Genomic DNA, 22395 nt, shown 5'->3' on the forward strand with positions numbered 1-22395 from the left:
CAGCCCCTTGTCTGCAGATCAGGCTCCCGGGCACCAAATCTCTCTTCAGTAAGGTCTCTTGCAGGGCACAGTCCTCTGTGGTCACCAAGGCCCTCTTTTTTTTGTGTTTAAGAATTTTATTGAGTTTTCAAGAAAAACAAACACAAAAATGCCAGAAGAGTACAATCAATCACAAAATGAACATCTTATTCACAAATTATAAAAAAATCAATATAAAAATACCATAATTGATCAAACAGTAAAGGAAAAGAAAAGAAAAAGAACTAGAGAAAAAGGGAAAGAGAAATAAAGAAGGATAGATACCAAGGTAATAAAAAGACAAAATTAAGGCTTAGGAGCATGTGAAGAAAGATAAGATGTAAAAGGTAACCAGAGAAGATCTGATTTCATTTTTTGAGAAAGGACAGAAGAGGAAACATTGGCAATCCGATGTTCATCGCAAATAAAATTCCACCACATTAATGAAGATATTTTCGAATTGTCTTTCCAAGAAGATAAAATGACTTTGAACGCCAATGCAATAAAAAGATCGAACAATAAAGAAATAGAAGTGGAGTTATCCAAATCAGGTGATGAAGAACCTTAAAAAACATTATGGAATGATAAAATCAAATTACAATTAAAAATACGCATGCAATTTGACCAAACAGACTCCCAAAAAGTCAAAATATTGGAACAGTCATAGAGTAGATGTCTCAAAGTGCCAGTATGCTTAGAGCAGGACCAGCATATTGGAGATGTGGAAGGGGAGAACTTGGAAATGCAAACAGGGGTAATAACAGCTCTATTGTAAATAAAATACAAAGATTGAGTTATACGGGCAGCAGCAGAAATTTTAAATAACTTGGACCATACACCTGGGCCCTCTTTGAGTGAGGAGTCCTGCTGCTTTTTGTGTTACTGTATCATGCAAACAGGAATTCTAGCAGTTCTAGCAGGAGTCCTTGTGTGAGGTCTCTTCTTACAGCCACAGTCAGGAGTCACAAGTCTTCTTCAGCTGGAGTCTTCCCAGGTCCAGGAATGATCTGGGGATGTGATGTTTGAGGTTCCAGCTTTACCTGTGCAATAGCCAGTGACTGGAGAAATTCTACTACCCAAAACAATTTTCTGACCTTCCCTACATCTATTGTAGCACTTCCTCTTTTCCTTTCTTTAAAATTGCCTAGAAGCCTGTTTCAATATGGCAGATCCCAGATACTAGTAGGCAGGTCTGTCTTCAGCTCCTTAGCCACTCCCCTATTGAGATGCACTCTCCTCCCATCTAATAAAGGCAAAACTGGTTCGTCCTCCTACTGTGACTAGAGCCTAGCTGTCTGGGAGGGTCCTATGAATGAACAGGAGAAGTCCTCCTTGGAATCGCTAGGTTAAAAGAGGTAGCGCTAAAACTTCCCTTTGTTCTTCCAACTATTCCTATCCATTCCCCAATGGTTGATGCCTGCTATGTGATCAGCAGTTAACACTCATTTGCTCTTCCTCAGCTTAGAGACATGGCAGTCCTCTGAGCCAGAGCTGTTTATCAGCAAGGATGCACAGGAGCTGTGATGACTGGCTGACGTTTTGTGTATGCCACGTCTGGTCCAGACAGCCTAAAGTACATTTTAAAATGTTTCGACTAAAGTTATCAAACATCTGATTTTACCATTAAATCTGTTTTTCAAAATTAAGTAAGAAATATCTGTGCCCCATTTTTGTAGCATTTCTACAAGCAGAAATAGGCAATACGGGTTTCAATCCCATCTAGGCCTGTTCGATGAAGGACTCACAAGGCCTGCACAAATAAGTAGTTGTGCTTTATTTAACTGTGAGAGCATGCTAGCTCCAATGTGTATAGTGCCCTATTTTTATACATTGGCCCTGTGGGTTTACAAGGCAGAATTTTGGGGGTGGTAGTTATATAAAAGAGGCTCTGCCTATCTGGCTAAGGCATTTTTCTTGCCATGCATCACTGCAGCTCCTTTAAACTGCAGCCTGGCCAGAGCACAGAGGCACTCCTGGCAGGTATATATGTTTGTCATGTATGTCGGGGTGTAAATGCACACTAGGGGGCCTACATCTGACATTAAAGATACTGTGCTATAGGTGTACTTTAGGCGCCATTTATAATGGACTTCATGGAAGTTAAATAGAGCAGACAGTGAGTTCCATTTCACATCTCGATTTAGGTGGAAAGCACAGGTGTTTTACCACTGTTTCCGCTTCCTATTGTAAACCCTCATGTGTACCGCCCTCCGTTGCTTTGTGGCAGCTACATTCGCTCTATACATTATATACATATATTGGCTGCCTTTCCTGCTGTGAAGGCAGCCAATAGCGGCAGTCGATTCTGACTCCCTGGTCTTCATAGACATCCCACTAGAGCGCCTTGCAGGCCTTTCCAACAATGCATGTGTTTAATTGCCCTGATAGGGTGTTTATGTGGTTAGTGCCTTAATCCGCTCCCAGCTGCAAATTATTTGTTTGTAACAACAAGAAATAAAAATGACCTTCATTTATGAGCTGTCTGGCAGAGCATCTCCTCCATCCTTTCTGATTAGGAGCCCCCAAGGCCTGGATCGAAGCGCACTTCATGCGCGACCAGGCTCCAGCGAGGCATCTGAAGAGCCTGCCCCAGGAAATGGGATCACTTTCCCTTATGAGGCTTTTTTCAAATCTTCACTTTGATTCATTGAAATTTAGCACAAACACAGAATAACTGCAGACGTTAAGAGAGCATGCATTACAATAAATGGGAATACATTGCTTTACGTATAGTGCTTTGTACTGCTCTTCTGCCATTTCCAAAGACTATAAATATTAGGCTCTAGAGCAGGCTTCTCCAATGAGTAGCTCTTGAGATACTGGTTGCTCTCCATCCACCTGTAAGTAGATCTCCTGTGTGCAGCCCAGCCTACTAAATTATAAGCTTTTTGTGTAGTTTCAGAACTCATAAGATAACATTTTGAGAAAAATACTGAGGGCCTTATTTATGAGGCCTTGCAACAGTTTTGTGCTTCTGTTGCGTCACTTTTTTGTGACGCATCGGTGGCGTAAAACATGCCTCCTGTTGCGCCCTATTTACAAAGTGACATATCTAAGCAGATGCGTCACTTTGTAAACCCCTGTGCTACATTATACCTGCGTCAGGTATGATGTATGCAGCGTTGGCGTTCCCACCTAAGTAAGCCTCGTAGAATTGACGCAGTGAAATCTACGAGATTTCACTGCGCCACTTCTAAGGTGCAAATGTGTCAATATCTTACGCCTGCCTCACAGCAGGGGTAAGACTGATGCAGGCCATTTCACATGGGGCTTGCCCCATGTGAAAGGACACACTGCTGGAGTTGCGTCACTTTTGTGATACACTCCAGCAATGCATCACTTTTGCACCTACAGATACGTCAGAAATACTGACATATCTGTAACTCCTTGCGACATGATGCGTCGTACAGTAAATATGGCGCATCCATCATGTCGCAAGGAGGGCGCAATGAGAAGTGACGCATCGCTGCTTTCACGCAGCGATGCGTCACTTCTCATAAATGAGGCCTAAGTATCCAAAATATATTTAAAGTTGATATTTAAGTGATAACTCATGTGAAGTTGGGCAGACTTATAATTAATACCATAACCTTGGTGCCAGGGGCATTGGTTATGTATTACCCATGTACAGGAATTTGAAATTGGCAAACTCTTTTTTACCTTTCTGCTGGAAACTCTGCCTGATGCACTCAGGTGATCACTGCTACTGATCTGGCATATGGTGCCCACTTGTGTAGCCTTGTCTGGTGTGGTCTTCATTACAACACTAATAATACTAGCAGCTCTGGATGGTTTTTATTCAACATAAGTAGCTCTTGTTACAGAAAAGGTTGGAGACCGCTGCTCTACCGTTACTCCATCTAATGGTTCTCAATTTCCTAACCTCAGAAAGATGAAACGCTAAGCTGGCCATGCTACAAATGGATAAGCAGCAGGTCACAGTCACAAACTATTAACTCACTCCTAAAGCCTGGAGCGTTCTGTCCCTGCACATCAGAGCCTCCACCTCAACTCTTGAATTCTGCAAGAAACTGAGGGGCATACTTACAAGGGCTTTATCTCCGCTTTTTTGGCTTACAAAGCACCCTATTTACAAGAGGATGCTAACATGCATAATCGCATATTAGCACCCTTTTTCCCAACGCCTCACTTTGCATCTCCAATGAGATGCAAAGTGGGCGTTACTGGGCGTACGCAAGATGGACTACCTTGCAAATATCGCTGATGTTTACATCGCAATATTTACAAGGGAGCCCACATGCTTTTAACACACATTAGATTTTGGCGAAAACAGCAGTTTTCGCCAAAACCTATCATCTGCTAAAATCCTGACTTAGCCATCCCTACCATAGGGGGTGGATTATGCTGATACGGCCCTGCGGATCGTATCAGCAAGATTATCACCCTTTTGCAGGGAACATCGCTGGAAAACCAGCGATGTTCCCTGCAAAAGGGCAATAACCTCGCTATCTCTGGAATTGTTATCGTCCTGGAGTAACACGTTGTTAATAACGCGCTACCAGGACGATAAATTCCCGCCATAGCCTGCGATAATACAATTATCGCTAAGCACGGCCAGTGATAATTATCGCTGGCTGTTGTTAATATGCCCCTCAAGAACTAGCTATTCACCAAGCCACGACCCTGGCTCGGCTCAGTGCCAGGATATCCTCCTGTGGTGAGCTCTGTGCTATTCTAATACACACAACTTAACATAACGTCTCAACTTCTGGAAAGTGACAAATGACAAGGAAAAGGTTTAACAACCATTTTTCTCCATTCCAGTACATTATAAATAAGGCTCACGATTTTATAGTATTTATTTTTTTAGCATTTCCAGCTGTATTTATCCATATTTATTTTTGCCCATCTTATTGGTATTTATCCATATTTATTTTTGCCCATCTTATTGGTATTTATCCATATTTATTTTTGTCCATCTTATTGGTATTTATCCATATTTATTTTTGCCCATCTTATTGGTATTTATCCATATTTATTTTTGGCCATCTTATTGGTATTTATCCATATTTATTTTGTGTTTTGTGAACAGATGAGGCGATAACTCATATATTTCCACATTTATTTAAAAGATAAACATGCACTCATACATTTATGACCGTCAGGGTTTAGCACATTACACAGCCAAAAATAATAAACTCACGTAAAAAAAATAGCATAATGGCATGAATACATATTGAGATATGCATTAATTTAAGCAAATCTCATCGAGCTTTGTAACTCCCCATGCTGCCAATGTGTGCAGCTAAGTCTTTATTCTTAGCATGGAGAGACACTCAAAAGAAACCAAATTATCTGTATTTTTGAACTTTTAAAATTAAATACAGACATGAAACACAATATGTTCTGTTATTATTTATCCGTAGAAATCAGTAAAAACGGAAAAAATGGAGCCCTAAATATAAACATTTCCAGAGATTACCTGCAGAGGTAAGGCCGGGAGAGTGCAGCAATGTCTCCATCAGCTGTTTATTAGCAGACAAGACTTGTAATGACCTGTGCAGATTATGTTTCTTTCTGCCAGTTAGTTCTCAAACTCTCCAGACAAATTACAAATATTGTAGAACTGGCTGCAGGTAATGTTAAGAAATCGTGTAGGCATTTTCTGCACTACTTGACAGACAAATGTCACAGTATGAATGAGTGTGCACCTAATTAAACCCAGGTGATAGAATAATGCAATACTTTCATCAAACTCAATAGTGTCAAGTACCATGTCCTGGACGTCACTACCCAGAAGTTTCATCACATCCAGTGCCAAGGGGCCGGAAGTGACACACCGTTTGGTCCTCATCTAGATATCCCTCACCAGAAATGATGCTGCCTCAAGAAGTGCTACAGGTTGCTGCACCTAACTCAGAAATGATGGGCCCTAGAGGCTCAGGCGGGCCCTGTACACCAGGGTGACTTGGAAACTAAAATTGACACATACCCCCCTTATCCCTGGGAATGAAAATGTCCCTGGAAGCCCATCCCAGAAAAGATTTTGAGACACACACCCTGACCTGAAATATGCTGCCCAGTCCACTTGACCCTAGTAATAACGTCATCAAAGTGGGCCTCAAGATCTGGAAGCAGCATCCCCCCACACACAAACCAAGGAATGGGCTAATTCATATGGGAGATGCCAGCACCGAGGTTATGACAATTCATTCACTTGTTCGTGGACATTCCATAAATGGGTCATATGATGATTTTTCATATACAAATATATTTTACATTCTTTATTTTAGTACATCACAGAAGAAGGAGAAAAATAATATAATAGCTGTATTATTATTATTGCAATTCAAGCAATGAGAAAAATTGAATCTGATAGTCAAGCGTAGAGGAGGACTACATCCGAGACCCACCACATGTTTTGCCATCTATAGATGTGCAAGCTTGGGGCTTTTTCAAGGCTAAAATATTTCTTACCAAGTATATTTCTTTTTTGATAATACACTAGTGGACACTGGTCACACAGGTGTTCCACAGCAAGTGTGATAGTATATGGTATATGAGGTGAAATGCACAAGTGATCTAGTGCAAAGCAAGTGTGATAGTACATAGCATGTAAGGTGATACCCACATGTGGACTAGTGCAAATCAAGCTTGATAGTGCAAGATATGTAAGGTAAGGCATACGTGAACTAGTGCAAAGCTAGCGTTATAGAGCATGGCATGTAAAGTGATGTACACATGTGAACTAGTGCAAAGCAAGTGTCATAGTGCATAGTATGTAAGGTTATGCACACGTGAACTGTTTCAAACAAGGTTGATGGTGCATGGTATGTAAGGTGATGCCCACATGTTAACAGGTGCAAAGCAAGTATGATAGTGCATAGTAAGTAAGGTACTGCACACCTGTGAACTGGTGCAAAGCAAGCTCTATAGTCAATCAATCAATCAATCATTTAATCTGTAAAGCGCACTACTTACCCGTAAGGGTTTCAAGGCGCTCGGGGGGGTGTGCTGCTGCTACTAGTCGAAAAGCCAGGTCTTGAGTCGTCTCTTGAAGGTCAGCAGGTCTTCGGTTTGTTGTAGGTATAGGGGAAGGGTGTTCCAGGTCTTGGCGGCGCGGTGGGAGAGGGACCTGCCTCCGGAAGTGGTTCTACGGATGCGTGGGACTGTGGGCAGGGCGTGGTCAGCGGAGCGGAGTTTCCTGTTGGGTACGTAGAAGGAGAGTTGACTGTTGAGATAGGCTGGGCCGGTTTTGTGGAGTGCCTTGTGTGCGTGGATCAGGAGCTTGAAGGAGATTCTTCTGTCGACGGAGAGCCGGTGCGGGACATCGAGGATTAGGCGTGCAGAGGCGTTCTGGATTCTTTGCAGTCTGTTGATGAGCTTGGTCGGGGCTTCGGCGTAGAGGGTGTTTCTGTAGTCGAGTCTGCTGCTGACTAGGGCCTGGGTGACTGTTTTCCTCGTGTCTGTCGGGATGCATCTGTAGATCTTGCGGAGCATACGGAGGGTGTTGAAGCAGGTAGAGGAGACTGCGTTGACTTGTTTGGTCATGGTGAGTTTCGAGTCGAGGATGATTCCCAGGTTGCGCGCGTGGTTGGTAGGAGCCGGGGGTGTCCCCAGTGATGCGGGCCACCAGGAGTCATCCCATGTGGAGGGGATGGGCCAGAGGATGAGGATCTCCGTCTTGTCTGAGTTCAGCTTAAGTCGGCTTTCCTCCATCTAGTCGGCGACGGCCTTCATTCTCTGGTGGAGGTTGGATTTGGCGGTGAGAGGGTCCTTGGTGAAGGAGAGTTTCAGCTGCATGACGTCGGCGTAGGAGATTGTGTTAAAGTCGTGCTGTCGGGCGATGCGTGCTAGTGGTGCCATGTAGACGTTGAACAGCGTCGGGCTGAGGGAGGAAACCTGTGGGACGCCGCAGATGATCTCGGAGGCCTCGGACCGGAACGGGGGGAGGCGGACTCTCTGAGTTCTGCCGGAGAGGAAGGAGGTGGTCCAGTCCAAGGCCTTCTCCCGGATCCCTGCGTTTTGGAGGCGCGTGCGTAGTGTGCGGTTGCTGACGGTGTCGAAGGCGGCGGAGAGATCCAGGAGGATGAGGGCCGCCATCTCGCCGTTGTCTAGAAGGATCCTGATGTCATCTGAGACGGCGATGAGGGCGGTCTCGGTGCTGTGGTTGCTGCGGAATCCTGTTTGGGGGGGACTAGGATGTTGTTATCTTCGAGGTGACGGGTGAGCTGGATGTTAACTATCTTCTCGATGACCTTTACTGGGAACGGAAGCAGGGAGATGGGCCGGACGTTCTTGAGGCCGCTCGGATCCACCTTGGGTTTCTTGAGTAGGGCGTTGATCTCTGCATGCTTCCAGTTCTCAGGAAAGGTAGCGGTCTCGAAGGAGAGGTTGATGATGTTGCGCAGGTGGGGTGCAATGGAATTGCCGGCTTTGTTGAAGATGTGGTGTGGGAGAGGGTCCGACGGGGATCCAGAGTGGATTGTGCCCGATTAACAGAATTAACTTAGGACAAAATCCTAAACTTACTATCATTTTGGTATTCAGAGAAGGCACTTACTCATTTTGGTATTCACAGAAGGCACTTACTCATTTCGGTATTCACAGAAGTTAGGAGTCCTAACTTTAGGACTCCTAAGTGCCTTTTGTGAATACCGAAAGTCTTAAAGTTAGGATTTTTCTAACTTGATGGTGAGATGGAGTATTGGAAAGCTACTTATTAATAACATTTCTATAACTATTCTTGCTATTCATGCTCCAACACAAAAGTGACAAATATTTTTAGCCTGTAATCTATCAAAAATGTATGGGCCCGATTCACAGAACAAACTTATGACAAAATCCTAAACTTAGTACCATTTTGATATTCACAGAATGCACTTACTACTTCTGGTATTCACAGAATGAACTTACTACTTTTGCTATTCAAAGAATGGATTTACGACTACTAACTTTACGTCCGCACTCGGGCCGGAAATTCCGGCCCGGAGGCGGAGCTTCCGGCCCGGAGGTGGAGCTTCCGGCCCAGAGGTGGAGATTTTGGCCATGGCTAAATCTCTGCCACTGGCCGGAATCCCCACCTCCGGGCCGGAAGCTCCGCCTCCGGGCCGGAATTTCCGGCCTGAGTGCGGACGTAAAGTTAGTAGTCGTAAATCCATTCTGTGAATACCAAAAGTAGTAAGTGCATTCTGTGAATACCAAAAGTAGTAAGTGCATTCTGTGAATACCAAAAGTAGTAAGTTTAGGATTTTGTCTTAAGTTAATTCTGTGAATCGGGCCCTATGTCTATATTAGATAATTACCTTATTTTTGGAGGTGACTGTAATTTAGTCATGGACCCTTTCCTTGATTGGAATTTGAAGATGACTTTTGTCCCCGCTAATATTCATAACATTTTTAGATCAACTATTGCTCGTAGATTTCTGGTGGATGCATGGAGACTCTGTAACCCAACTTTGAGAAAATACACATTCTTTTCTTCAGTTCATTCTTCTCAGTCGAGGATTGATTACCTCTTTGTCTCTAAAACTTTATCTTCACTTCTTTTAAACTCAGAAATTGGCTCCATCTTAATTTCTGACCATGCACCAGTCATTACAGATTTCAATCTTATTCCTGGTACTAAAGGCATTAAAAGATGGCAGTATAATAGTTATCTTCCTTTAGACAAATCTTTTTCTCAAAGTTTTTAATCCTTTATTCAGGAATTCTTTTTTCTTAATGATATTCCTGATGTATCTTCACAACTTCTTCGGAATTCATTTAAAACTATGGCTAGAGACTTCATTATTTCATGTTTCTAAAATATGAAATCCTAATTATCAAAAGTTAACAACTCTTACAGCATATTACACATTTAGAAAATCTCTATTATGCCTCTAACAAAACCCCACCTTTGTTCAGTTACTTAAAGCTAAATTAAATTTTTAATTAACTTTCTACAGAAGATACCACTTCCTATTTACTTAAATCTGGTACCAAATACTTTGGTGGACAAAATAAAGTGGGCACATTCTTAGGTTCGAAAGAAATGTTTTTGTGTGAATTCCCTTCTTGACAAGCAAATTACTCCTCTCCTAACTGATGCTGATATTCTAGAGAAACTAAAATCCACTTTGTATACTACAGAATCGCTGCCTTTTTCTAGCTCACTTTCACATTATTTCTCTGCTATCTCTGACGAACGCAACTCCTCTAGTTATTTTGTACCTCTTGAGATGGAGATCACTACTTGAGAAAGTCTTATCTCCATGAAAGCTCCAGGACTAGATGGATGAAAATCAGTGTTTGTTAAAGGCAGAAAATTAAGAGATAACACCTGACTTTTCACCTGACAGTAGATATGCCCATCCTTAGCAGCTGTTCCTCTGGATCATGAGACAGCTTTTGACTGTATGAGCTGGTCTTTCATTTTCCACACGCTTAAATGGTTTGATTTTGGTCCATATTTTCTTACTCTAGTTTCTCTTCTGTATTTCTCTCCGTCAGCTTCCATTTCTGTAAATGGCCTGCTATCACAATCCTTTCCACTGCTTAGAGGAGTTAGGCAGGGATATTTTCTTTCACCTTTACTATTCATTTTGGCTTTAGAACCTTTCTTGCTCAAAATATATTAGAATTTGGTAATTACTGGCCTTCCATATGATTAGAAACTGGTTAAAATGTACGTATATGCAGATCATATTTTAATGTTTGAATCTAATCCGGCTTCCTCTTTACCAGCTGTCCTAAGCAAAGTAAGCAAGCTTGCTATAGTTTCTGGATAAAAACTTAGCATTGCTAAATGTGAAACTCTCCCTCTCACTAAATTCTACTTTAAACAATACTTTTTATGCTCTAAGTTTGCCTGGACCTCTCAGAAAAATAAATATTTGGGACTATGGTTTACTAAAATATTAAAGACACTATATCTATTAATTTGAATTGAGTAATCACAAAAATTACATCTCTGATATCTCGATGGAACCCTTAATTCTTGTCACGGTGGGGCAGACTAGACTCCATCAAGTTGATGTTAGTACCTATTATCCTCTTTAACTTAGCCAATCTACCTGTATGGAGTCCACGTCGTTATTTCAAATCTATATACTCCAACTTGCCTAAATTCTTCTGGAACAATAAAACACCTCATATGTCTCTTGCTAGATTACAGCTAGTTAAAGAGCAAGGGGGAGTCATACTCTAATTTATTTTACCTTATCACACTGCTTTCCTTCTTAATAAATCTAGATTTTTAGTTATAGACACTATTACACACCCTCCTCATTTATGGGTGAAACTCAAACTTTCCTTTATTACCCCATTTTAATTACCCACATTTTTTACTTATAGTCGGAAACCTTCCTTTAATCCCCACCCTATCCTTAAAGCATCTTTGGATCTCTTTCATTAAAATTCATTTCAATGATAAGGACACATTTTTAGAATCATCCTTGTGATATAATAAGTTGATAACCATCAAAGGCAAAACAGTATTTGGGAAACCCTGGACAGCTAAATGACTCTTATGGGTCAAACCACGTGTTGAAGGAAACACTAGTCTGCCTTTTCAGCAGGCTTAGTCTCGCTTCAATTTACCACAATCCTATACTCCAAAATATCTCCAACTCACGGAAATCATCTCACAAATGTTATTGTCTCTTTCCTCGACTAGCACTCCTGAAAGTTTCCAATCTGATCATACAAGTCTTATCTGATCCTCTTTTCCAGCTTTTAAAATATACAGAGCTCTTCATGCACACCCTCTTATGAGTGATAAGTCTTCCATCGAACTCCAATGGGAAACATATTTTAATGTCTCATTGTCAACCTCTATTTGGAATAAAATTTGGATTAAAATACTAAAACATCTAGAGTGGCAAATAGTGTTCAAACACTGTTTTTATCTACTCTAGACTCTTTTCAACACCCACATTTTTAAATAACATAAATCCAACTGTCTCCTCTAATTGCTGGTCGTGTAAAGCTTCTTATGCAAATCTATTCCATGCTCTGTTCACATGTCCTCACACTCATTAGTTTTGCATAAATGTGTGGGCTCAATTTAATGATATTTTTCATGCCAATTAACCCTGTTCTTATAAAAAATATATTTCTTGGTAGTCTATTATACGAATGGAACCCGTCCCACTATCCAAATGTTATTGATCTATTAATTGCTGTTGCTTTTAAACAAATAACCAAAAACTGGAAAGACTCATCTGCTATTTCCTTACAAGCATTGTGGTATGGTGTGTGATACAATCTTTGATTAGACAGAGCATATGTTCACCCTCTCACCTTGGCCAGGTCCTTAGGACACGCAGTGGGACTGTGTAAAGTCATCTTTTGGCAGTCCTCCATTCAACAGTGCCCAGGTGAGACACACAACATGACAGAGCCGAGGAAACTCTGAAGGAGTGTTAGACCTGGCACCTTGGCGTGAGTCTCCCTTCCTCTTTTTGTCGCTGTGCCTCATGTGTTTTTATGGTGTTGGCCGCTCAGCGCGCTGTGCCACTGCCAACCAGTGTCACGGTGCGAGTGCTCCCTTTATAAATTGTATGTGTTGGTTGGATTCCATGATTGGATTGTTTGATTTACTATCAGACCCCAGTAAAGTGCGCCAGGAGCGCCAGGGCATGTAAAGGCAAACGCCGCTGGTGGGCTTGCAGCACGGGTTGTGCCACCCACGGAAGCGGCCGGTAAAATACGTCTAAGGTCTGCCGTCGCAGAGCCTGCGTGCAGTCTGGTACTGACGCGCCGACCGACAAGTGCCCACACTTGCCGGTCCCCGAAACCTTCCCTTAGCTGCATGTTAGTCACCCCTCTGGTAGGCCCACGGGCAGGGGGCATTGTGAGCCTGAGGTAGGACAAGCCTAGATGCGTGGCCTGTCCTGGTAGTGAATGACCGCCATTTTGTTGTTCACTACTGTAAGGCTACCCTGTTCTCATAGGCCAGTATGGGCGGCCTGGATTATTACACCCTATGATCCTAACCGACCCAGGGAACATGGTAGGAGATCGAGTTTAGTATGCCTGAACTCGGAATGATAAGGTACATCTTTTCGCAAGGTTTATTTTAATATTCCGGGTTTGCAAATGTCACTTTTAGAAAGTTGGCCTTTGCTTGCCTAACTATTTCAGCCGCCTCTGCGTGATGTGTATCTGATGTCTGGCTGGTGTGAGTGACAGGGCTGGGGGAACCCAGATGGGCAGGGCTAGGTAGCCTGGTATGAATAGGACGATCGACAGGTAGATGGGTGGGAGGAGTGCTCCTAGGCTCTGAATAGGACAGTGCTCCGCTACCTCGATGCCGGCTCCACCCCCTGTGGAGCGTCTGATGACTCTGCCCTGCACTCTGAAAGAAGAAGCCTGCATCACGTAAACAAAGTACTCAGAAACCGGACTGAACTAGGCAAGGGCCCCCCTGGCCTGGGAGAACAAAAGATTTGTGGTATAAATGAAGGAGCCCTGCTCCTAAGAAACTAGATCCGCTTTTGACCAAGAAGAATCTCTGCCTGAGGAGGAGGCACCGGGAAAGCTGTAGGAGGAAGACTGTCCCTATCCTGGGGGGATTGGCCTGCAGTGGTGACCTTGCTGCCAAAGGAGAGAAGAGAAACTGTTGCTGAATACTTTTACTTTACTTTTACTTTCAAAACTTGTGCTTTTCCAAAACGATCTCCAAGGGCTTGGAACTGAGCTTGCCCCCTGAACTGAGCCCCAGGAACATTGGGCTCTACCTGATCTTCACTCGCCTGCTGCTGGACGGTGGTGTCCTTTCCCTCGCCGGAGCTGTGACCCTCGTGCCCAGTCCCTCCCTGAGCCGTGACCAGGACTGCTTAGCCGCCCCCGCCTTGGGAAGAGCCTCGCTCGATCGGAGCCGCTCCCCCTACGCTGTGCTGGGCTGCCCCGTCACCTCGCTCGTGGAGGCTCGCTGTGCCCCTTCACCCTCCCGCCGGACTCGGCGTTTGTGAGCATCTCCAAGCCTCGGACGGCCCGGACGCATCGGCGTGCCCGGCTGCCCCGCTTTGTTCACCCGCCACCTGCAACACCCCGCTCCTGTCGTGAGCCTGAAGATCAGACCCCCCATCGTGAGGTGTGGGAGCCCCGGACGCCGCCTCGCTCTTCTGTCGAAGAGCCGCTGAAATCCCGCACCCGCCTTTGCGTCAAGAAACAAGGTACTGTACTTACGAACTCGACCGCGAGCTCGCATCGGATCCAGGGTCCGCAACGTTCTTATTTCCCTGTCATCTGCTGTGTGCTCCCCGGGCGCTGCTTCAGCACGAAGTGCGCTGAGGCCTACAGTTACCTTGTGCCCGCCTAAAGAACTTTCCGTAAAACCAAGAGAACTTGACCGTATTTCCAAGAATTGTGGCCCCATCAGTTCAACGTTACTGGGCCTTGTATTTAACTCTGCTGAAACTACATAAAAGCTTATTTTTATATACTCCCGGATTGGTGTCCGTTTGTGGTGCATGCAAGGGGTTTACTGTATGTGTAATTGCATTTGCTTAACCGTGTACGCCTGAGACTTAGCCTAGACTGCTCGCGCCACGCACCTAGAGGGTGAGCAGGGGTTATTCTGGGGAGTCATCCTTCGCCCTGACAAGAAGTAAAGGGTCCCTGCTTGTTGTGGGTTCACACCTGCGTCAACCAGAGCCCCCTCATTTCTAACATTGGTGGCAGCGGTGGGATTTACGGATTTGCATTTGTGGTTTGCGTATAGTGAATCACTGATCACCACGTAGTGAGAGCAGACCAGTAACACAGCCACAAGGCTAGCATTTGTTTTTGTTTTGCCAAGAGTCTCCGTTGCTAGAGCCATGCCTGGTTCACTGTCAGCCGGAAGGGCGGCTTCCGTAATCTCTGGATTTGAAGACATAGATTGGGAGGAAGGCGCACTTTATGATCGTACCAATGAAGACTTGAAAGGTCTTTGCTCCAAGTTCAGGATTGCCCAAACTGGATTGAAAAAGAAGGAGCAACTCGTAAAGGCGCTGAGGGCCTGGTATGAGTCAAAGGCACCAGAGAATCAGGTGGAAGTGGTTCCACCAGAAAGTGTCCATGAGTTTGGCAGGTGCCTGTCGCCAGAAGAGTTGGCAGACAGGGCCGCAACCCGGGCACACGAGGTGGAAATGGCAAAACTTCATGGGCAGATGGATATGGAAAAACAAAGATTAGCCATGGAAGAAAAGAAACTACAATTAGAGCATGACATGAAGCTGAGGGAGCTGGAGCTGAAAGCAAAAAGTTTGGAGCTTAATCCCTCTGGTGGCAGCACACCGCCAGGATCGGCGGAACCAAGAGTTTATATTCCTAAGGATGTAGTGAAGGAGTTCTTCAGGAATGACGACATCGGGCAGTGGTTCAGAGCCTACGAGGTAGCCATGTCTTCCCACCGGGTCCCTGAGAAAGATTGGGGAGCGGGGTTGTGGGGAAGGTTCCTGAGTGAAGGGCGGGACACACTGTTAGATTTACCTGTTGATGTTCGTAATTCTTACCCCCATATGAAGGAAGCATTGATGGCTAGGTATGGGTTGACCCCTGAGTTATATAGACAGAGGTTCAGGGGTTGCACTAAGATCCCCAATAGTACGTATGTGGAGTATGTGACTTTCTTTTGCAGAGCGCTGGATGGTTGGGTAAAGGGTAGTAAGGTAAATGATTATCAGGGGCTTCTTGATTTAATGGCATGGGAGCACTTGTCCAGTAATTGTTTTCCTGAGCTACGCCAGCACCTGATCGATAGTAAGCTGACTAACCCGAGGAAGCTTGCTGAGGAGGCGGACCGCTGGGTCAGTACCAGGGTCCACAAGGGTACCGTGGGAGATTCCGCCAAAGGTGGGCAGGGTCCCCAGCAGAAGAGTGGGGGGGACAGGGGTAAACAGAAGCAGTTCCAAAAAGGGCCACAAAATAATCCCCACGGGAACCAAGGGAAGGGTTCTCAGCCTCCCCCACCCCAGAAACCGACCGGGGCCCCGACAGGTCCTCCTGTTCAGAAGGGGCCCGTAAGATGTTACAGGTGTAACAATTTGGGGCATTTTGCCTCTGATGTGAAGTGTCCGATGTTTGGTAAACCAGCACCCACTGGTGCTCCACCCCGGCAGGTGACTAGTGTAGCCTTGGGGGAGGAGAGGGATGTCCAAGGTGGGTGGGGTCCCGCAGAGATGTCCCTGGTCTCGCTAGGAGACCGTGAAGTGGTCCCTCCAACCCAGCTGCCTGAGAACACTAAGAAGTACAGGCAGTGGGTGACCATAAATGGCCATAGGGTGGAAGCTCTTAGAGATACAGGAGCCAGTGTGACCGCTGTCAGGTGTCACCTTGTGTCTCAGGAGCAGGTGGTCCCCAATGCATTCTATCCCGTTGTTGCCGCTGACAACACAGAGAGGCACTGCAAGGTGGCTCAGGTTCCCTTCGAGTGGGGGGGGGTCTCTGGTACTCTTCAGGTAGCTGTGAGGCCCGCCATGCCTGTAGACTGTTTGTTAGGGAACGATTTGGAGAGCTCACCTTGGGCTCAGGTGGAGCGGAGTGCTCACCTGGAGATGTTGGGTATGCCGGATTGGGCATGTGTGACCACACGGTCCATGGCAGCCAGTAAAGGTACTCGAGAGGTCCTGGAGCCTGAGAGGGAGGCCCAGGAGCCGGCCTCAGAGAGAAGGGGCAAGGGGCGCGGGAAGCCGGCCCCTGAAGTTCCCACGGTCCAGGAGGAAGCAGACCTTGAGGGGGATGCCCTGGAGCCTACAGGGGAACAAATAGCTGAACTGGGAGACCTGCCGGAGCTGACCCATTGGCAGCAGGAAGGGGGTCCCACCAGGGAGGACTTTTGTAAGGCGCAGAAGGAGTGCCCTTCTCTCGTGGGTATGCGGCAGCAGGCTGCAGCCCAGGCCGCAGGTGATCAGTCGGGATCGCACTTCATTTACTGGGAGAACGACCTCCTATATACAGAGCCTAAGGTTGCTGAGCCTGGGTCAGCCCGTGCGCTGGTGGTACCCCAGGACTTCAGAGCCTTCCTACTGGGGCTGGCTCACGATGTGCCATTGGCAGGGCATTTGGGGCAGGACAAGACCTTTGAAAGGCTTGTCACCCACTTTTATTGGCCCCAAATGCGCAGGAGTTCGGATACTCACTGCAGGACATGCCAGACTTGCCAGGCAAGTGGAAAGAGTGGAAGGAAGCAGAAGGCTCCACTCCAGCCATTCCCTGTGGTCGGTACTCCATTCCAGCGAGTGGGGATCGACATTGTAGGGCCACTGGACCCCAAGACAGCGATGGGCAATAGGTTCATCCTGGTCCTGGTGGACCATGCCACCCGGTACCCGGAAGCCATTCCTCTGAGGACAGTGACGGCCCCCGTGGTGGGACGTGCACTGATGGGAATTTTCTCCCGAGTGGGATTCCCTCTAGAGGTGGTGTCTGACCGAGGTACCAATTTCATGTCCAAGTACATGAAATCTCTTTGGCAAGAGTGTGGTGTAACCTACAAGTTCACCACACCTTACCACCCCCAAGGAAACGGGTTGGTTGAGAGATTCAACCGAACCCTCAAAGGCATGATAATGGGCCTAGAAGGACCCATGAGGCGCAAGTGGGACGTCCTCTTACCATGCCTTCTCTTCGCTTACCGTGAGGTGCCACAGAAGTCTCTGGGGTTCAGTCCCTTTGAGCTTCTGTATGGTCACCCCGTCAGAGGACCTCTAAGTCTGGTCAAGGAAGGCTGGGAGCAATCTCCCAGGAAACCTCCCCAGAATGTATATAGCTACATGCTGGCCTTCAGGAATCAGACTAGGCGTTTCAGGCAACTTGCTGAGGCAAATCTGGAAGCCAGCCAGGAGGAGATGAAGCGGTGGTACGACCAGAATGCCACTCTGGTAGAGCTTCAGCCTGGGCAGAAAGTATGGGTCTTGGCCCCCGTGGAGCCGTGTGCGCTCCAGGATAAGTGGACCGGTCCCTTTGAGGTGGTGGAGCGAAAGAGTCCTGTTACCTACGTGGTGGACCTGAAGACTCCCAGGAACCCCTTACGGGTCCTACATGTCAACCGCCTCAAGCCCCACTTGGAGAGGTCCCAAGTGGGCATGCTCTTGGCAACAGATGCGGGGATGGAAGAGGAGACCGAACCTCTTCCGGACCTCCTGTCAGCCAAGGAGCAAGATGGGTCAGTGGATGGTGTCATCCTCTCTTCCACCCTGACCCCTGAGCAACAGGATGATTGTCGCCAGTTGCTGGGACAATTTTCTGATCTGTTTTCCCTGGTCCCTGGTGTCACTGATTGGTGCGTCCATGATGTGGACACTGGGGATAGCCCTCCTGTACGGCACAAGGCCTACAGGGTGACTGACAGGGTGAGGACATGCATCAAGGAGGAGGTCTCCAAGATGTTTGCACTCGGGGTCATTGAGTCTTCTAGCAGTCCTTGGGCCAGCCCCGTGGTCTTGGTCCCAAAGGCTGCAGCGCCGGGAGCCACACCCGAACTCCGGTTCTGTGTGGACTACAGAGGACTCAATTCAGTCACTAGGACTGACGCACACCCCATCCCCAGAGCTGATGAGCTCATCGATCGGCTAGGGGCTGCCAACTACCTCAGCACGTTTGATCTAACGTCTGGGTATTGGCAGATCGCCTTGACCGAGGGGGCCAAAGAGAGGTCAGCATTTTCCACCCCAGATGGGCACTACCAGTTCCGGGTTATGCCATTTGGGATGAAGAATGCCCCTGCCACCTTCCAGAGATTGGTCAACCAGGTGTTGGCTGGGCTGGATTCGTTCAGTGCAGCCTACCTGGATGACATCGCCGTGTTCAGCTCCACGTGGGAGGAACACTTGCGACACCTCTGGGAAGTGTTGATGGCGCTGCGGAAGGCAGGCCTCACGATCAAGGCGAGTAAGTGCCAGATCGGGCAGGGTTCCGTGGTGTACTTGGGACACCAAGTTGGGAGTGGCCAGGTGGCACCCCTTCAGCCCAAGATAGAAACCATCCTGAATTGGGAGGCGCCCAAAACCCAGACGGAGGTGAGAGCCTTCCTAGGTCTCACCGGGTACTACAGGAGGTTTGTCAAGGGGTATGGCAACCTGGTTGCCCCCTTGACAGCGCTGACTTCGAAGAAGCAGCCCAGGAAGGTGATCTGGACTGACACCTGTCAGAGAGCTTTTGAGGCCTTGAAAACTGCTATGTGCACGGCGCCCGTGCTTCTGGCTCCCAACTTCTCCAAAGAGTTTATCGTTCAGACAGACGCTTCAGAGCATGGTGTGGGGGCTGTTCTTTCACAGATTAATGAGGAGGGCCTAGATCAACCCGTAGCCTTTATTAGCAGGAGGTTACTTCCACGGGAACAGAGATGGAGTGCTATTGAGCGTGAGGCATTTGCTGTGGTCTGGGCACTGAAGAAGCTAAGACCCTACTTGTTTGGGTCTCACTTCCGGGTTCAGACGGACCACAGGCCCCTCAGATGGTTGATGCATATGAGGGGTGAGAATCCAAAGCTGTTGAGGTGGTCCATTTCCCTACAGGGTATGGATTTCACGGTGGAACATCGCCCTGGTACAGATCACGCCAATGCTGACGGTCTGTCCAGATTTTTCCGCCTTAGTGATGAGGAACTCCCTGGGGTAGGGTAGTTCTCCCCACTTTTCAGCTGGAGGGGACACGTGTTAGACCTGGCACCTTGGCGTGAGTCTCCCTTCCTCTTTTTGTCGCTGTGCCTCATGTGTTTTTATGGTGTTGGCCGCTCAGCGCGCTGTGCCACTGCCAACCAGTGTCACGGTGCGAGTGCTCCCTTTATAAATTGTATGTGTTGGTTGGATTCCATGATTGGATTGTTTGATTTACTATCAGACCCCAGTAAAGTGCGCCAGGAGCGCCAGGGCATGTAAAGGCAAACGCCGCTGGTGGGCTTGCAGCACGGGTTGTGCCACCCACGGAAGCGGCCGGTAAAATACGTCTAAGGTCTGCCGTCGCAGAGCCTGCGTGCAGTCTGGTACTGACGCGCCGACCGACAAGTGCCCACACTTGCCGGTCCCCGAAACCTTCCCTTAGCTGCATGTTAGTCACCCCTCTGGTAGGCCCACGGGCAGGGGGCATTGTGAGCCTGAGGTAGGACAAGCCTAGATGCGTGGCCTGTCCTGGTAGTGAATGACCGCCATTTTGTTGTTCACTACTGTAAGGCTACCCTGTTCTCATAGGCCAGTATGGGCGGCCTGGATTATTACACCCTATGATCCTAACCGACCCAGGGAACATGGTAGGAGATCGAGTTTAGTATGCCTGAACTCGGAATGATAAGGTACATCTTTTCGCAAGGTTTATTTTAATATTCCGGGTTTGCAAATGTCACTTTTAGAAAGTTGGCCTTTGCTTGCCTAACTATTTCAGCCGCCTCTGCGTGATGTGTATCTGATGTCTGGCTGGTGTGAGTGACAGGGCTGGGGGAACCCAGATGGGCAGGGCTAGGTAGCCTGGTATGAATAGGACGATCGACAGGTAGATGGGTGGGAGGAGTGCTCCTAGGCTCTGAATAGGACAGTGCTCCGCTACCTCGATGCCGGCTCCACCCCCTGTGGAGCGTCTGATGACTCTGCCCTGCACTCTGAAAGAAGAAGCCTGCATCACGTAAACAAAGTACTCAGAAACCGGACTGAACTAGGCAAGGGCCCCCCTGGCCTGGGAGAACAAAAGATTTGTGGTATAAATGAAGGAGCCCTGCTCCTAAGAAACTAGATCCGCTTTTGACCAAGAAGAATCTCTGCCTGAGGAGGAGGCACCGGGAAAGCTGTAGGAGGAAGACTGTCCCTATCCTGGGGGGATTGGCCTGCAGTGGTGACCTTGCTGCCAAAGGAGAGAAGAGAAACTGTTGCTGAATACTTTTACTTTACTTTTACTTTCAAAACTTGTGCTTTTCCAAAACGATCTCCAAGGGCTTGGAACTGAGCTTGCCCCCTGAACTGAGCCCCAGGAACATTGGGCTCTACCTGATCTTCACTCGCCTGCTGCTGGACGGTGGTGTCCTTTCCCTCGCCGGAGCTGTGACCCTCGTGCCCAGTCCCTCCCTGAGCCGTGACCAGGACTGCTTAGCCGCCCCCGCCTTGGGAAGAGCCTCGCTCGATCGGAGCCGCTCCCCCTACGCTGTGCTGGGCTGCCCCGTCACCTCGCTCGTGGAGGCTCGCTGTGCCCCTTCACCCTCCCGCCGGACTCGGCGTTTGTGAGCATCTCCAAGCCTCGGACGGCCCGGACGCATCGGCGTGCCCGGCTGCCCCGCTTTGTTCACCCGCCACCTGCAACACCCCGCTCCTGTCGTGAGCCTGAAGATCAGACCCCCCATCGTGAGGTGTGGGAGCCCCGGACGCCGCCTCGCTCTTCTGTCGAAGAGCCGCTGAAATCCCGCACCCGCCTTTGCGTCAAGAAACAAGGTACTGTACTTACGAACTCGACCGCGAGCTCGCATCGGATCCAGGGTCCGCAACGTTCTTATTTCCCTGTCATCTGCTGTGTGCTCCCCGGGCGCTGCTTCAGCACGAAGTGCGCTGAGGCCTACAGTTACCTTGTGCCCGCCTAAAGAACTTTCCGTAAAACCAAGAGAACTTGACCGTATTTCCAAGAATTGTGGCCCCATCAGTTCAACGTTACTGGGCCTTGTATTTAACTCTGCTGAAACTACATAAAAGCTTATTTTTATATACTCCCGGATTGGTGTCCGTTTGTGGTGCATGCAAGGGGTTTACTGTATGTGTAATTGCATTTGCTTAACCGTGTACGCCTGAGACTTAGCCTAGACTGCTCGCGCCACGCACCTAGAGGGTGAGCAGGGGTTATTCTGGGGAGTCATCCTTCGCCCTGACAAGAAGTAAAGGGTCCCTGCTTGTTGTGGGTTCACACCTGCGTCAACCAGAGCCCCCTCATTTCTAACAAGGAGCATCAATGCAGCCGGAACAGCATGTTGTCTGTCTCCAAGGATAAAGCTTTGAGTCCTGAGTTGTTGCTCCGCTGTTCACTGATATTTCAATGGATGTGCGTTTTGCTGATGGAGATCCTCGCTGATGGCGCAACAGTAACATATCGAGCTGATTGAACACGCACGTGGGCAGATAGGAGGGCATGAGGGACCGGTGGATTATGAGAACCATTCTGACTCCTGGAGCTTGCTGTGTCTGTCTCCTGTTATCATCATGCAGAAGGTTTGTTAACACCAATTAGAAAGGACCATGGCAGAGACAACCTGGACTCACAGTGGAGGCAGCCTAGACTCACAGCAGAGGCAGCCTGGACTCACAGCAGAGAAAACCTGGACTCAGAGCAGAGACAGCCTTAACCCACTGCAGAGGGAGTATAGACTCACAGGAGAGAAATCCTGGAATCACAGCAGAGGCAGCCTGGACTCACAGCAGAGGCAGTCTGGACTCACAGCACTGGATCCTGGACCCAGAGCAGAGGCAGTCTGGACTCCAA

The sequence above is a fragment of the Triturus cristatus genome, chromosome 3_1 (assembly GCF_964204655.1).
Source record: "Triturus cristatus chromosome 3_1, aTriCri1.1, whole genome shotgun sequence".
NCBI classification, from domain to species: domain Eukaryota; kingdom Metazoa; phylum Chordata; class Amphibia; order Caudata; family Salamandridae; genus Triturus; species Triturus cristatus.